The sequence below is a fragment of the Nycticebus coucang genome, chromosome 10 (genome assembly GCF_027406575.1).
Source record: "Nycticebus coucang isolate mNycCou1 chromosome 10, mNycCou1.pri, whole genome shotgun sequence".
Taxonomy (NCBI): domain Eukaryota; kingdom Metazoa; phylum Chordata; class Mammalia; order Primates; family Lorisidae; genus Nycticebus; species Nycticebus coucang.
The window spans coordinates 89,572,763-89,588,693 of NC_069789.1; the positions used below are offsets into that span (position 1 = coordinate 89,572,763).

Below are 15,931 nucleotides of genomic sequence, written 5' to 3' on the forward strand. Positions count from 1 at the left end.
ACATTATTTTGTAGACATTGGAGACAAACTGCTTCTAGATTTATACGAAAATGTAAAAGAACCAGAATACTGAAGAAAAATCAAAGGCCTGACACTGCTTAACTTCAAGACTTACCATAAAGCTATGGTGATCAATAGAGTATGGTCTTAGTGAAAGAATAGGCAAGAAGATCAATGCAACAGAATAGAGAGCTTACAAATGGACCCCACAAACATAGCAGAGGCAATTCAGTAAAGGAAGAATAGCCTTTCAGTGATGATGCTGGAAGAATTACAAGTCCACATGCAAAAAAAAAACTACATATACACATGTCTTCCACTTTCACAAAATTAACTCAAAATGGATCATAGACTTAGGTACAAAACATAAAACTATAAAACGTACAGAAAATCTAGGTGAATGTGGGTTTGGTGATGATGTTTCAGGTATAACGTCAAAATCACAACTCATGAAAGAAAACAAAGTGGTAAGTCGGCCTTCATTAAAGTTTTCTGCTTTACGAAGAACATGATTAACAAAATGAAAAGACAAGTGACAGATTAAAAAATTTTCAAAGCACAAATTTGATAAAGCACTGATATGAAAAATATCCAAAGAAAGTTTATCATAACATGAGGAAGAAAATCACCCAATTTAAAGTGGGCAAAAGATCTGAACAGACGCCTCAAAAAAGAAGATAACAGAAATGCCAAGGAAGCAAATGGAAAGGTGTTCAACTAGGAAACTACAGATTAAAACAACAGTGAGATACCACTACTCTCCTATTAAAATGGTTAAAGTCCAAAAAGTCTGACATCTACACTAGAGTGTTTATCTCAGCTCAATTCACAATTGCCAAGTTGTGGAATCAACCCAAGTGCCCATCAACACATGAACGGATTGATAAACTGTAGTATGTGTACACCATGGAGTTATTCAGCCACAAAAAAAGACGGTGACTTTACATCTTTTGTATTAACCTGGATGGAGCTGAAGAACATTCTCCTCAGTAAAGTATTACAAGAATGAAATAGCAGGTAACCAATGTACTCAATACTAATATGAAACCAATGGATGAACAAATACACACCCGTAGGAGAAAAAAACACAAATTCAAGTGAGAAGAGGAAGGAAGGAAGGAGAGGAGGGAGGAGGGTTGCTAAGCTCTCACCTACCGGGCACAACGTAAGGGTATACAGCACACCTCCTTGGCGAAGGTTCAGCTACAAACTGGACTTTGTCGGACAAACGCAAACAATGTAACCTGATCGTTTGTACCCTCATATTAATTTGAAATTTTTAAAAATTATGTTTAACTTCAAGAAACTGATAAGCTGTTTTCCAAAGTGGCTGGACCATCTTCCCACCAGCAGCAAGTGAGAGTTAGTTCCATTTGCTCTGAAATCTCTGTAGTATCTCTTCAAGCCTAAAATTTCTAACTGTGCAATGAGGGGAATAAATAAAGGACTGTAGTTTAAAAAAAATATGGCAATATCAGATAGAGGCAAGGAGGTGAAGGAAGGAGAACTCACATTCATTGCTGGTAGAGATGCAAAAATAGCTCAGCCACTTTTAAAGACAGTCCAGAAGTTCTTGCAAAACTAAATGTAGCCTTGCAATATAATCCAGCGATCATACTTCTAGGTATTTACCCAAATGAGTTTAAAACTTACGTTCACAGAAAAACATACACACAGTGATTATAGCAGCCTTTTCATTATTATTATTATTTTTTTTTTTGGCTGGGGCTGGGTTTGAACCCACCACCTCTGGCATATGGGGCTGGTGCCCTACCCCTTTGAGCCACAGGTCCCGCCCAGCCTTTTCATATTTGCCAAAAAACTGGAAACAACCAAGATATTCTTCTGTAGGTGAGTGGGTACACAAACCGTGGCATAACCAGATAAAGGAACGTTATTCAACAAAAGAAAAAGATGTAAGCTTCTAAGCAACAAAAAGTCATTGCAGAACCTTAAATGCAATATTGTTAAGTAAAAAAAGTCAGCCTGAAAAGCTACACAGCATGTAAATCAAACTATATGACATTCTGGAAAAAGCATAACTATAAAGGCATAAAAAGAAGTGATTGCCAGGAGTTTGGAGTGGGAAAGAGAGAGAAGGACTAAGAGGTAAAATATAGGGGATTTTTAGGGCAATAAAACTATTTTGCATGTGGCGATGCCTATGTCTCAAGGAATTAGGGCACTGGCCCCATTGGGGGTGGCGGGTTTGAGCCCGGCCCTGGCCAAAACTGCAAAAAAAACCCAAAAAAAACAAAAACAAAACAACTATTCTGCACAATACTGTAACAGTGGATAGGTGACATTATGCATTTGTCAAAACCCATATAGCAGTTCTCACCCTGTGGGTCGCAACCCCTTTGACGCCTAAGACCATCCTACATATCAGATATTTACATTAGGATTCATAACAGTAGCAAAATTACAGTCATGAAGTAGTAATGAAAATAATTTTATGGTTGGGGGTCACCACAACGTGAGGAACTGTATTAAAGGGTCGTGGCATTAGGAGGCATTAGGAAGGTTGAGAACCCCTGACCTAGAATGGACAACACCAAGACTGAACTCTAATGTAAACTATGAGCATTAGTTAATAATAATAGTTATTAGTTAATAATACAGTTGACAATAATAATGTATATATATTAGATCATCAATTGTAACGAAACACTCTAATGGCAGCACCTGCAGCTCAGTGGGTAGGGTGCCAGCCACATACACCAAAGCTGGTGGGTTCAAACCTGGCCTGGGCCTGCTAAAAAACAACGATAACAACAGAAAAATAGCTGGGCGTTGTGGCGGGTACCTGTAGTTCCAGCTACTCAGGAGGCCGAGGCAAAAAGAATCACTTAAGCTCAAGAATTTGAGGTTGCTGTGAGCTGTGACGCCACAGCACTCTACCCTGGGCGACCGCTTGAGACTCTGACTCACAAAAAAACACTCTAATGCAAAATATTAAAAACAGGAGAAATTGAGAGGGAGGGTGCATATGCTGTACTATCTGCCCAATTTTTCTATAAATATAAATATAAAACTGTCCTCAAAAGTCTACTCACTCCTTAAAACTGTAAATACATAGCTCAGAAGCAGAATATTTAACAGAGTGATGAAGTCTTGAGAAAGCAGAGAGGGAGCTCAAAAAACACAGTGACAGCAACAGAGATTTCTAAATAGAGTTTTGAAGGCTGGACTGGAGTTTGCCCATCAGGGTGAAAGAATAAAAATTCCAGACCAAACGCATAAAAATTGAGCTCTAAAGTGGAGTAAATACATGTACATTTAAAACATTTAGAAAAATTATTCTTCAGAAGAGTCTAGAAGCATAATGGAAAGCACAGCAGCTTTTGAGACTAGAATCCTGTACCTGCTGGCGGAAGGTGGCACAATGAATCAGTAACAGGGCAGATTCTGGCACCAGACTACAGGGATTGTAGGTCCCCCTTCACCACTTACTAGTTGAGTGATTTTAGCCCATTTAGATAACCTCTGCATGTCTCAGTTTCTTCATCTGTGACAGGTGGATAACAGTGTCTGCCTCAAATTTAACGGTGAGTTAACTTACACCCAGAGCTTAGTGCCTGACACGTGGTACATGCTAAGACAGTGTGAGGTATTATCAGTTCCATTATGACTAGTATAAGTTACTAGCTGTGACTTTGGGTAACTCCATTCACTTTTCTGAATCCTCCTATGAACTCTAACATGGGCTGATAAACCAGCTTACCTCAAGGAGTCAATGTAAGAATCAGTGGCAGTATAAAGTGTCCCAAATAATTTTTAGCCATCAATGTGGTTAGTAACTGCTATTCTAAAATATTATGCTATAATCTTGCATAAGAGTTAAGTAAAAGATATAGAAATCCAGAGATCTCAGGCTTACCCCTAGTTCAGCTGCTACAAAAGATGCCCTTTAGCCTTCCTGACCTCAGTTTCCTTACCTGTGAAATGGAGGGAGTATTAGCATTGCTAAGAGGAACAAATTGAAGTATTTCTGACGTGTGTAAATATGTAAGGTAAAGCAACAGTATTTCTGGGAAGAAATTGAATCTGCCTATTCAGTCATATATCAGACATATATTTCATACTATTTGAGTGAAGGTCAAGGTGACTTAAAACAAGAGTATTACCCTAAACGTACAAATAAATAAAATGAGACACTAAGACTCATTCCTGATTTACAGAAATGGAAGTGAACAGGAACAGAATATCCAGAGGAATATGAAATTTTGTGTAAACTGAGTTTTCTAGTGGAATGAAGAAAAATAGAAAAGGAGAGAAAGTAGTCTTACCAAACTTTCTAATAAAAGATGCCAACTGTCTTTGAGGGATAAGATGATGGACCTAAATGAGGAATTCCGAGAGCCGACTCTGCTGCCCACATCTACTGTGTTCCTTAAGGACTCATGAGCAATGAACCCAGCATTGCCAGACAAACCAGAGGAAAAGTAAAGTCATTAACTGTCCTCAAAGAATTATTGTCTCATTGAATAGATCAAGTCTATACTCAGAAAAAGAAATAATTTTATAAAGTAAAAGATGTGGCTCACACCTGTCATTCTAGCACTCTGGGAGGCTTAGGCGGGTGGATTGCTTGAGCTCACGAGTTTGAGATCAGCCTTAACAAAAGCAAGACCCTGTCTCTACTAAAAAAAGTAGGAAAACTGAGGCAAGAGGATCACTTGAGCCCAAGAATTGGAGGTTGCTGTGAGCAATGACGCCACGGCATTCTACCCAAGGCAATAGCTTGAGACTCTGTCTCAAAAAAAAAAAAAAGGAAAAGATGAACTATGCCTGGAAAGAACAGTGGTACTGCCAGGGAGGCAAGAAAGAGCTGAGGAGGAAAGGTGGTGACTTCTTCATCTTCATCATCGCTATAACTGGAATTATTAAGAATCTGATGCAATTATATAATAATACCAATATTTTATTAAAATGGGTGATATTTGTTTGTTATTCATATGTATATATTAAAAATATACTACTAGAACCTCTGTAAATTGACCACTCCAGGGACTGTAACAAACTGGTCAACATGTGCAGGTGGTCAACATAAGGAACTAGGTCTACGATGCCAATACGTACGTATGGTGCGTGTCCAGTCCGTGAAAATTAAATCAACTTAAGGAGGTGGTCAACATGGAAGTTCTGCTGTGTTTCTCAGTAAAAATAAATTTTAAAATAAGAAAAAAAGAGAAAAATGAACACCATATGGCTGGTACAAAGAGTTGGTGGTATTAAAAATTACAGAAAGAGTGGTTACTCTGGACTATTGTTGGGGAAAAGCAGGTGAGAGAGGAGATGTGGGTTGTGCGGATGGGTAGGATTTTCATGCAAAGAAAGGAGAAAGAAAAGTAAATCTCGAACCTAAGACCAAACCTTAGAAAAGACAGAGACATAAAGTTATGAGGTCCTTAGATGGGGAGGCATGGATTGGCAGGATCTGAAGAGAACAGATGTTTCCTCTCTACGTTAAGATGACTTTCCCAAGGGAAGTAGCTCTTCACTCAGAGAGGACAACCTGGATGACAATGTGTTCAGAGCTTAGCATAAATTCTGCGGGGCCAGAATCCACAACCCATGATCCACGGATGCTCTTGGGGGCTGGAATTCATTTTGTGAATGTGTGCGATCATCTGAGGAAAAGGTCCGTAACTCTTACCATATTCTTAAATGGTAATAGGATCCCTAAAATGTTTAACAACCACTGGTGGAGACTGCTGGTAAACAATGCCTCCAAGACTTTTGTGAACAACTGATTCTGATTCCTTCAGCTGGGCTGACCACCAACACCTCTGTTCCAACAAGTTGCAGCCTTTGTATCAAAAGAGGCAGAAATGCCCAGATCTTGGACCTCTCAAAAATGACCAAAACTTGGCATTAACCACATATCATCTTCAAAAGGATAGGAGGTGGGAGGAGTGGGAGGGGCATTGCCCTTCTCTATTATTTCCCAGGAAAAAATGGAAGAAAATAGGTCCCATTTTACCTGCGGTTGGTACCACCTTAGGGTGGTCAGGAGAAGAGAAACTGGCTTTCATCACTACAAAGTTAAAAAAACAGACACACTCACAACTGACAGAGGGTTAACAACCAAGTTCACATTCCCAACCCCTTGCTCAGCTCGCTCGGTCATGTTGTCTTTCTGGGCTATATCTCCACATTTCTTGGAATTTGTAACCAACATTTAAATTAACTTTTATGCACTCTACACTTTGAGGTAAAATTGGTTGTGAGCAAAAACAACTTCAAAAGTCTAAAGTCCTCACTCCCTTTTTGGACCCTAAGCGCCCAAAAGACATTCTGTCATCCCCCAAACGCTGGAATGTCTTCCCGGAAAGTGAGTTAAAATGACATTTTTGCTTATTCTCATTTTTATTGTAATGACTGATTAACAACTTCTTGGTTTCTTGTTTCTCACATTTTTGCCTTTTTGCCTTGCAAATGAATCCTATTAAGCAGCATAGCTAATTATAAAACAATGTAAAATCTAACAACTGTTCATAATCATAAGATCGCCTGGAATTAAAAAACATTTTTTTATTTGAGGATGAGCCAAATTCCTCAGACAACAAAAATCAAAATATGGCTCCTAAGACATTTCTTGAGAAGCTTATTACGACAGTGGAACTAATCAATAAATTCTTCCACATTGTTTTATTTCCAGTTTCAAAACCAGCTGTAAAATCAATGTAGTTGACTTGATTAAATTATTTGGAGGTCTCGCTTATCTAGCTACGAGGCAGTGTTTGCAATACATTTACAATAGAACTTTAAGAAATGGTTAAACAATTACAGAATTCTAGAAGAATGATTCCTAAGTGTACAAACACATTAAAAAATCCTCTGTTCAGGCCAGTTTGCTCTATAATTGTGAATAGAGTGTGACCTTGCTTCCCTCAGAGACCCTTTGGAATTTGGCTCTAATTTCAGCCTCTCCTCTGCCAAGCATATAGAATGAATTAGGTGAAGTTCTGCTACAGACGCACCCCACCCACAATGGTTTCCACTTGAAAGCTGAATGTTTTAATCCCACAGTTCAACTTAAATGTAAAAATGGCTGTGCTTTCAAAGTTGAGTTTTACTTCCTTTGGTCTTATGCTTGCCCTTTTTTCTCTTCATTCCAATTTGACTTCCCATTGAGAGAATAAAAGTAGAACAAATGTAAACAGGAAACCTAAACAGTCTAAATCAGCGGTTCTCAACCTGTGGGTCGCAACCCACAGGAACCGTATTAAAGGGCTGTAGCATTAGGAAGGTTGAGAACCACTGGTCTAAATGCATGTTTGTAGTGTCTTGATTTCAGGGGTCTCATTCACTCTCACCGCTGATGGCAGGGAAGGAGGCATCAGGAGCTTCCTTCAATTCCACTTTAATTGTGGTACCCAGAGTGCACGTGGCTGAGCGCAGGGCAGCTGCCCCTGTGTACTGGCAGATGTGGCTTTCCAGCGTCTTTTTCTGCTCTCCCGTCCCCATTTTTATCACCTTTTCTTCTACTTCAGATACTTAGAGCTCTCTTGCTTTTCTGCTTCTGGGCTGGTAAGAGGAAGCACCTCGTGGTTTAATTCACTATGAGGTGTAAAGTATGCAAAGGAAAGAACATGGGCCGGCCAGTGGACCAACTGGGGGATCAGAAGTCAGCGCCACAGTTCAATCCCTTAACAGAGTGACTCAGGAAAGTCACTCAATCTCTCTGAGATCTGAATGCACTTGTAAAGCAGGGAAAAGCCAAGATGATGACAAGGAGGCACCTACCAAGCTTGCGGCTCACATTCAGAATTTAATAAATTCTAGATGGTTTCTCCTCCTTTCCCACTTCTGGGCTTATACCTCCCAGGCGTATATGTCTTTAAAAGTAGATGATATAAAGGAATTTCTTAAAAAAGGGGGATGTTTGGCCCTGAGCACTTAACCTGGGAAGATGCTCTCCAGATTATGCCACTCAACGCTGTGTTGGGGGTGACTGTTACAGAAGGCAGAGTGAAAATCTCTCAACTTTTAAACAAAAGTAATTCTAAATTTCTGTGTTTCGGTCACCAGCTTCCCAACTGCGGGAAAACTGCTGCACCCCTGCAAATGGATTTTGTTTTATGTAAAAGGTATGTCTTAGAAAAGCTGTGCAGTACAGATGGTTGTAAATGTAATTATGTTTTCCATATTTGTTTTGTGACAATTCCCTTCATTCGTTTAATAATCCAAGTTGTCTGGTGCTCTATTTGGACTGCATTTCTAAAATCCTGTAACAGTGTGTTTGGAATTGTTGGAGGTTTTTTGTGGTTTTTAATATCCTTTAATGGGAGGATTTAAAAAAATATCATGAACAATGGACACAGGTATGTGTAAGCCTAATGACCCTCTCAATATGTGAGGTGAACAGGATAGGAGAGAAAATTGAGTTAAAACCAAGACACCAAGGTCAAACTATTATTGACTATTGCTCCTAAGCCAAGAATCCAAAGTTTTCTGTTATTGTTACAGTGGTGGGGGTTGTTTTAAACACTTATACAGTGATTCCTAGTATGCTACTGATTCTCTAGCAAAAAAAAAAAAATTTTAAATGTTTTTGCTAGATTATTGGAAATATTTTTAAGCAACTGATGTGTTTTACCAATAGCCACACGGAGCACATCCCTTCCTTAAAAAAGTCTATAATGTTTCAGTGTGTTTAGGTTTCAAAACCCTATTTTACTGTATTTTCCTTAAACTGCCATACAAATAATTCTAAGAATTAATGTTTACCAAATCTTCACTTATGACACCAAAATTTAATTTATGTTAACTGTTTAAAAAGAAAACTTTGGATGATATAGAATATTTTTAACAACATGAAGTTATATATTCAGAAGATATGTAAAAACCAACATATTTAACTTTCCCAGAAATTATTTATGTTTAAAACCCAACTGGTGGGTGGTGCCTGTGGCTCAAAGGAATGGTGTGCTGGCCCCATGTGCCGGAGGTAGCAGGTTCAAACCCAGCCCCGGCCAGAAACAGCAAAAAAAAAAACCAAAACCCATACTGGTTAATTAAAGTATGTCTCTATTGGGTAGCATGTAGAGATGATATGGAGAATGGTAGGCCTGGGGTAGAGAAAGTACCTAGGTGTATACATATTGAAACAAGCTGTCTTCTCATCTCCTTTCTCTCTCTAGGTCCATCATGCCACCCCAACTCTCATGGGATCTGGCATAGGACAATGGTTTTTCTCATCCAGTTCCCTTTGGTAAAAATGGTTAAAAAAAAGTGGGATGGGGGGACTTTGTTTTACCAATTCTTGGTAAAGGAACTGGGAAAATGGACTAATTATTTGTTTTATGGAAACAGCAAATATTCAGCAATTATGATATTAGGCTTTAAATAATTGCCAGCATAATTGAAATGATGCTACATAATCAATGCTTAACCTCAAAACAAAGTGCTGATACTCTTCTAATTTAAAGTCATCTGGCTCAGCACCTGTAGCTCAGCGGCTAGGGTGCCAGCCACATGCAGTGGGGCTGGCAGGTTCAAACCCAGCCTGGGCCTGCCAAACAACGACAACAACAATAACAACAACAACAACAAATTAAATAAATAAATAAAGTCATTAACTACAGGGATACTGAGGATTAGGGTCCTTACTCACTCCTAAAATGGGATAAAAGAGTGGGCATTGACATTTTTCCACGTTTATTTTCTCTCTATGGATAAGATCGGGAACCCAGACTTCAGACTCTGTCCCTAAAGAGGCTTGGAATCCCAATTCCCAGGGAAAGTGTCTGGGACCCGGGCCCCAGAGACTGGGTCGATAGGACAGGAGCTCTTGATGTGCTCTACTTTAATGAACATGTGGAAGCAGGTTCATTGCAATTAATTTCATCATTGGTTTTGTTCTTATAGAGAGCAAGAGAAAAAGTAGGTCTATGGGGGGAAATTTTATTAAAATTAGTTGGATTTATAGTTGGATTTGGTTATCTTGTGTTTAAAGAAATATTTCTTGGCATTTAAGAGGGAAAATGTGCCCTATTACTTCACCTCTGGTACCATTTAATATACATCTGATGGCTGGACGCCAACGTGCAAAGATTCTTATTCAGAGCATCCTGTCCTCTAGTTTCTCAAACCCCAGTGATGCCAGATCCTGAACCAAATAATTTCATGCAAACAAAGTCAACATTATTACTTCTATTTTTATTGAATGAAGCATCTTAAAGAGAAATCTTCCCTCCCCACTCCCACCTTCCCTGGCTGGTGTTAGACTGAAAAATAAAGTCCGTAAAATGCAAAAAAGAAAAAAATTCATAAAATGCATTCTCATTTCTTTAATCTCTCGAAGAGACTTCAGTCACAGCTTAACGAAGTTGTTTCCACACTAGACAATTTAATATTGCTCATTTCTAATAGTGAAAAGTTACAGTTCATGACAACCCCAAACTCAAAGAAATCAGCAATCATTCCGAAAACCCTTACAAATTATCTTTAAATGGAAGCCATAAAGTTGTGGGAACAGCCACCAAGAACAGCTATAGGCAGATTGATTCATCAGCACTCAGTGGGTTAATTAAAAAACAAAGATACCAAGAACACACACAATTACGACCATGACCGGCCTGGCTTTGCTTATTCAGTCTCAGTCAGAGACCACAACTTCTTTCAAATAACCCTAGTTTATTTTTGAAAAAAGAAAAAAAAAAAAAATCCTGCCTTAGACAGGATATGGGGGAGGAGCTAAGGGGTGATGTTTTACACATGCACATCTGGATACAGTCCAATTATTTCCCTTAAACATTCCCCCAGTTGTTTTCATTTTGCTCCATGCTTTGGCATTCATAAATTTGTGAGATTAATTGTGTGTCAGCAGTCTGCAGGCCTGGAGCTGGGCACCACTTTAATAGCAATACAGCTACAAAACAGCTCTGTAAAGAAATACATTCACATTTTTAAAAGGAAAGGACAGCCACGTAGTTCATTTCTGTTTAATATCATGGCAATGACACTGTACATAAAGAAGGTGGTGTCACCTTTCAGAGAACTTCCTTGATAGCAATATATGTTTATATACGTGTATGTGTATGTGGGTATATTCCCGCATACATATATCCCATATATATATCTATGCATATATATACTCATATATTATCTGTACCAGCATACATCAATTTGACTGTTTTAAAGCACAGAAAGGATTCATTGAGAAGTACAATGGAGAGTTCAGGGCTGGACATCTGTGTTCCTTGTTTACATCTGATCATTTTGAAGGGAGGGTCAAAAAATGGCATTCTTCATCCTGGAAATGTGCCAGCAATTAAAATCACCTTTGCCAAAGGCACTGACACATCTTAGAGACGATGAAAACCATCTTTGTTTTAGACTGTACTTTGAGAAGTCTCCCACGCTTTCCAAACTACTATATGAAAAGTGAAACTAGAAGCCCCAGCCCTGAGGAGTAGAGCTTACGAAGAATGAGCTCAGTGAGGGAAGAGATAGCTATGTTCCCCAGAGCCCAGCAAAATGGCTGCCCTTGGTAAGCGCTGTGTAAATGCTGCCTAACAGTGAAATTACTACTTTTTCAATGTTGGTAAGCAGATAACTTATTGTTTGATGCCATCTTGCATTGCATCCATGACTAGGAAGTAAACTTATCAGATGCTGTGATATTTTCACACATAAATGCCACATAACAAAGGTAATAGGTGGGGCAAATTTCCACATACATAACTGAGCAGAATGTCCTAGATTAAAGTTCTGGGATTGGTAATGTCCCTATGGGAAGGAAACTGGAAGCTTCTCCTCTAACCCTCTACAAAACAGAAAACATACAGCTGTTGGAAAAGTGTTGAGTGTTCTACTGGAAAACAATTAGAATTCAAATAAATCGTATGCTACCCCTGAGGAAAAAGGAAGAAAGAAACCTTTCATAATCTTCTGTTTTTCTTCAAGTATGCTGTCAATATATGATGTGAAGTTTTACCTAAATCAAACCATACTCTAGCAGTAAGCTCCTAAGTATATAAGCAACAAAATGTATTGCAGGTATTGCAATGGACCCACTTGTCCTTACTTATCAGAATCTTTTTTATATAAATATATTTGAAGGCTGCTGAGAAAGATCACACATTCTTCTTTAGACTCAGTCTCATCTTGTTTAAAATGAGATGAACATTATCAGCCTTATCTACTACTCAAGGTGACCATCAGCACCCAATGAGATGTCAGAGCAACTGGTCCACCATAGCACACAAATGTTGGACTCCATGAAACATAGCAACACTCTTATGGTTTACTCATGGCTCTATACGGAAAACCCAAAATCCATAACAGCTTATTTTTAACATAAACTAATTTACTTAGATTAACTAGAATTATAGTAACAGATTGATTCTCACATGACAAGTGTGGCAGAGTAATAGAAGGAAATCCTGCTTCAGAAACAATGCAAATTTTTGACTCTAAGACATGATGTGGTATTTGCAACATATTTACAGATACAATTAATAATTATTTTTATTTTTTTATTTCAGATTAATGTGAAGGTACAAACAACCAAATCACAATATTTGAATTTGTGAGGTAAAATCCCTCTCATAGCCATGTCCTGGACCCCAAAAGTGTGCCATACACCTTACATTGCACCCATTCAGTGGAAGCACCCAAATATCCCCCCTCTTTACCCCTCCCTCATTCTTCCTCCCCTAACTTGAATTAAAATGAGTTTTTCTTCTATGTGGGCATGAATGAGATCATCTACTGGCTTCATATTAGTATTGAGTACATTGAATATTTGCTTTTCCATTCTTGTGATACTTTACTAAGAAGAATGTGTTTCAACTCCATCCAGGTTAATACAAAAGATATGAAGTCCCCATCTTTTTTATGGCTGAATAGTTTTCCATGGTAAACATATACAACAGTTTGTTAATTATTTTTTATCTAAACAAATCAATTTTCATTGCCTGAGCTTACTATCTACTATTTGTGGAGCTCTTGTCTTAGGTTCAAATCCCTGCTGCATTTTTCATGGGGGGACACAAAGCAAATTAACCTCTCAAAGCCTTCATTTCCTCACATACATATAAAAAGGCAGTAACACCTACTCTGACAAGGTTATTGTGAAGATGAAGATGTGGGATACGAAGAAGTGCTTATTACACAGTCATCACCCTCTACGTACTGTAAAAAATTATTAAATCCATATTCCCAAAACTATGCAGGGAAAGTAAGTCCAGAATTAAGTAAAGCCATACACAATCTGGCCACAAACGATCAAGCCTAGCATCATTAACACACACACACATTTATGACTATCACCTGTGCGCATTTTTCCTAGACAGCTCCTATAAGTTATACAGAAGCTGAAACGAACCATAGCAAAAACACCTCTCTCCTTTTCAACGATATCTTGAGTTCAGCAGTTGTGATGTCATTTTAATAGAATAATACTTCCAATCATTTTAATAATGATGGTAATTATAATTAATACTTGTTTTATCCTTTCACTTTTTAAAGCATGTTCCAACAATTAATTTCTCTTCACTTCCAAATGACACTATGAGAATAAAATCTCGAGTTCTATTCCAATTAAAAACCAGTGCAAGTAAAAAATTTTGTCGAAACTGAGACACAGCAGAACTGCTCAGAAAAGCTCTGCAATGCCACCCGTGACCAAAGTCCACCCCATCACACATAAACCAAAGTTCACAAGTGACAATTAGGCACCACCAGTAATAAACTAAATAGTATGGATTCTAGTCCAGCTAGGGGGATGCTTTCTATTAATGCAAAATCAGAGTTGCCATTCTGAAAGTAGGTTCCACAAACCAACAGCTTCAGCACTCTGTCCTCAAGTCAAGTTTCATTCAAAGTGCACATGCTGTAACTACTATGACTGGTCTGGATTTACAGCAGCAGGTTATCCCACAGCTCAGAGCATTCCTTCTACTGTAGGCTAAAGGAGGTTCACTGTTACTGCTCTATTTTATGGATCGAGACATAAAGTGATAGTCATGTCCATGGAGCTGAAATAATGGCTTAGATTTTGCTGACCACATTTCACTCTGTAAGGTGACACCTGATCCCCCTGCACTCTAGCTTCTACCCTTAACATCCTATTAACAATGAAATCCTAAAGATCGCTGATAGTTGGCTGACAATCAAACCCAGTGACTTATTCTTACTTCCTCTCATTGATATCTGCGTAACATCAGTTTAATGCTGTGTTAAAAGTAAACCAGGGTACATTTTCTGCCTGTCTGTCTCTCTCTCTTCACCACCAGGGCATGCAATATGTTTCCATCTTGCTGCTCTGACTGCTTTGCCTCTGTTCGTTCCACCCCTACTTTACTTGCGGATCTCTGACTTACCGCTCCGCTTCCTTCTATTCTATCTTCTGTGATCTTCACTTTAGAAGGATATATACATAATTTACTCTTGTACTTTCAGAATGCCATACAGTTCCGAGCACATGGTAAATACTCAATACACAGTTTTAGATAAATAAGTAAAATGACTTTCCAGGGAAGTATAAGTCTCTGGACATCTGAACACTTCCTCAAGATTTAGGTTTATTTGTTATCACCAATGTGTCGGACTAAAATTAGATTACTTTTGTATTCACCTGACTGTTACAGTCATGCACCAGATAACCTTTCAGTCAATAGACCACACACATACAATGGTGGTCCCATAAGATTATACGATCATATTTTCACTGTACCTTTTCTATGTTTAGCTACACAAATACGTACCACTGTGTTACAACTGCCCACGGTATTCAGTACAATAACAAGCTCCACCACTGTGGAGTAGGCTATACCAGCTAGGTTTGTGTAAGTACCCTCTGCGATAGTCACAAAATGAAGAAATCCCCAAACAACACAGTTCTCAGAATATAGTCCCTCCCTTAAACAACACATGATTGTATATTCATTGAGTACATTAAGGAACATGACAAAAAAGAAAAAAAGAAACCTGTTGCCTAATACCATATGGCAATTCCAAGGAGGTGTGTATCCTTCACGAAGATCCACTAGAGATATTCAGATTGTGTTTGTCTTTGGATACCCAAACCACATAACTGTCAGCATTTCCTCCAGGTGAGCTGGAAAGTACACTCAAAGCCAAAGTGCTTTATAACGCAAAATTACATATCTTTTATTAATAACATTACATTTCCTACTCTTGTTATCTTATCCCCCAATTTTGTTTCTTACTTATCTTATATTTCTGGGTCCCCACAAGGAGGTAATAAAGCCTCTTATCATAAACTTCTTTCTGAACATTTTTATCTAGCCACTCAATTTCAGAAAGTACAGTAATCCCTCCTTATCAACAGGAGATACATCATTCCAAGACCCCCAATGAATACCTGAACCCTTGATAATAAAACCCCTGCATACATCATGTTTTTTTCCCAGACATACGTATAACTACGACAAAGCTGACTTTATAAATTAGGTACAGTAAGAGGTCAAAACAATAACGAATAATAAAATAGAACAATTACAGCAGCGTACTGTAATGAAAGTCATGTGAATGAATGTGGTCTATCTAAAATATTACTATATCTATTTTTCTCCCCTCCAACCTCCCTTTCTTTAATGAATCCACATAGATAAGTCTTGCTATTATTTTGAGTTGGTTGCTTTCCAGACCAAAAACTTTCTAAGGTTTTCCACTGAGAAGTGAATCAGTCTAGCATTCAAAACCTTTCACAATTTCTCCTCAGCCTAACTTTTTTCACTCTGTATTAATTATCTTTTGCTGCATAACAAATTGTCCCCAGACTTAGCAGCTTAAAGCAACAAACATTTATTATCGAGTAGTTTCTGTCAGTCAGGAATCTATAATTGGCCTACGTGGGTGATTCTAGCTTAGGGTCTCCCACAGGTTGCGGTTAGGCTGATGGCTGCAGCTGAAAAAGCTCATTGCAGGAAGGACGTCTTCAAGCTGATTAACC

General features: G+C 38.4%; 1 protein-coding gene across 3 annotated transcripts in view; it reads right to left on the bottom strand.

Moving 5' to 3' along the window:
• The window catches only part of DNM3 (dynamin 3), a 600,651-nt gene that overhangs the window by 205,883 nt on the left and 378,837 nt on the right, over positions 1-15,931 (bottom strand). The gene's annotated exons all lie outside the window — the stretch shown is intronic.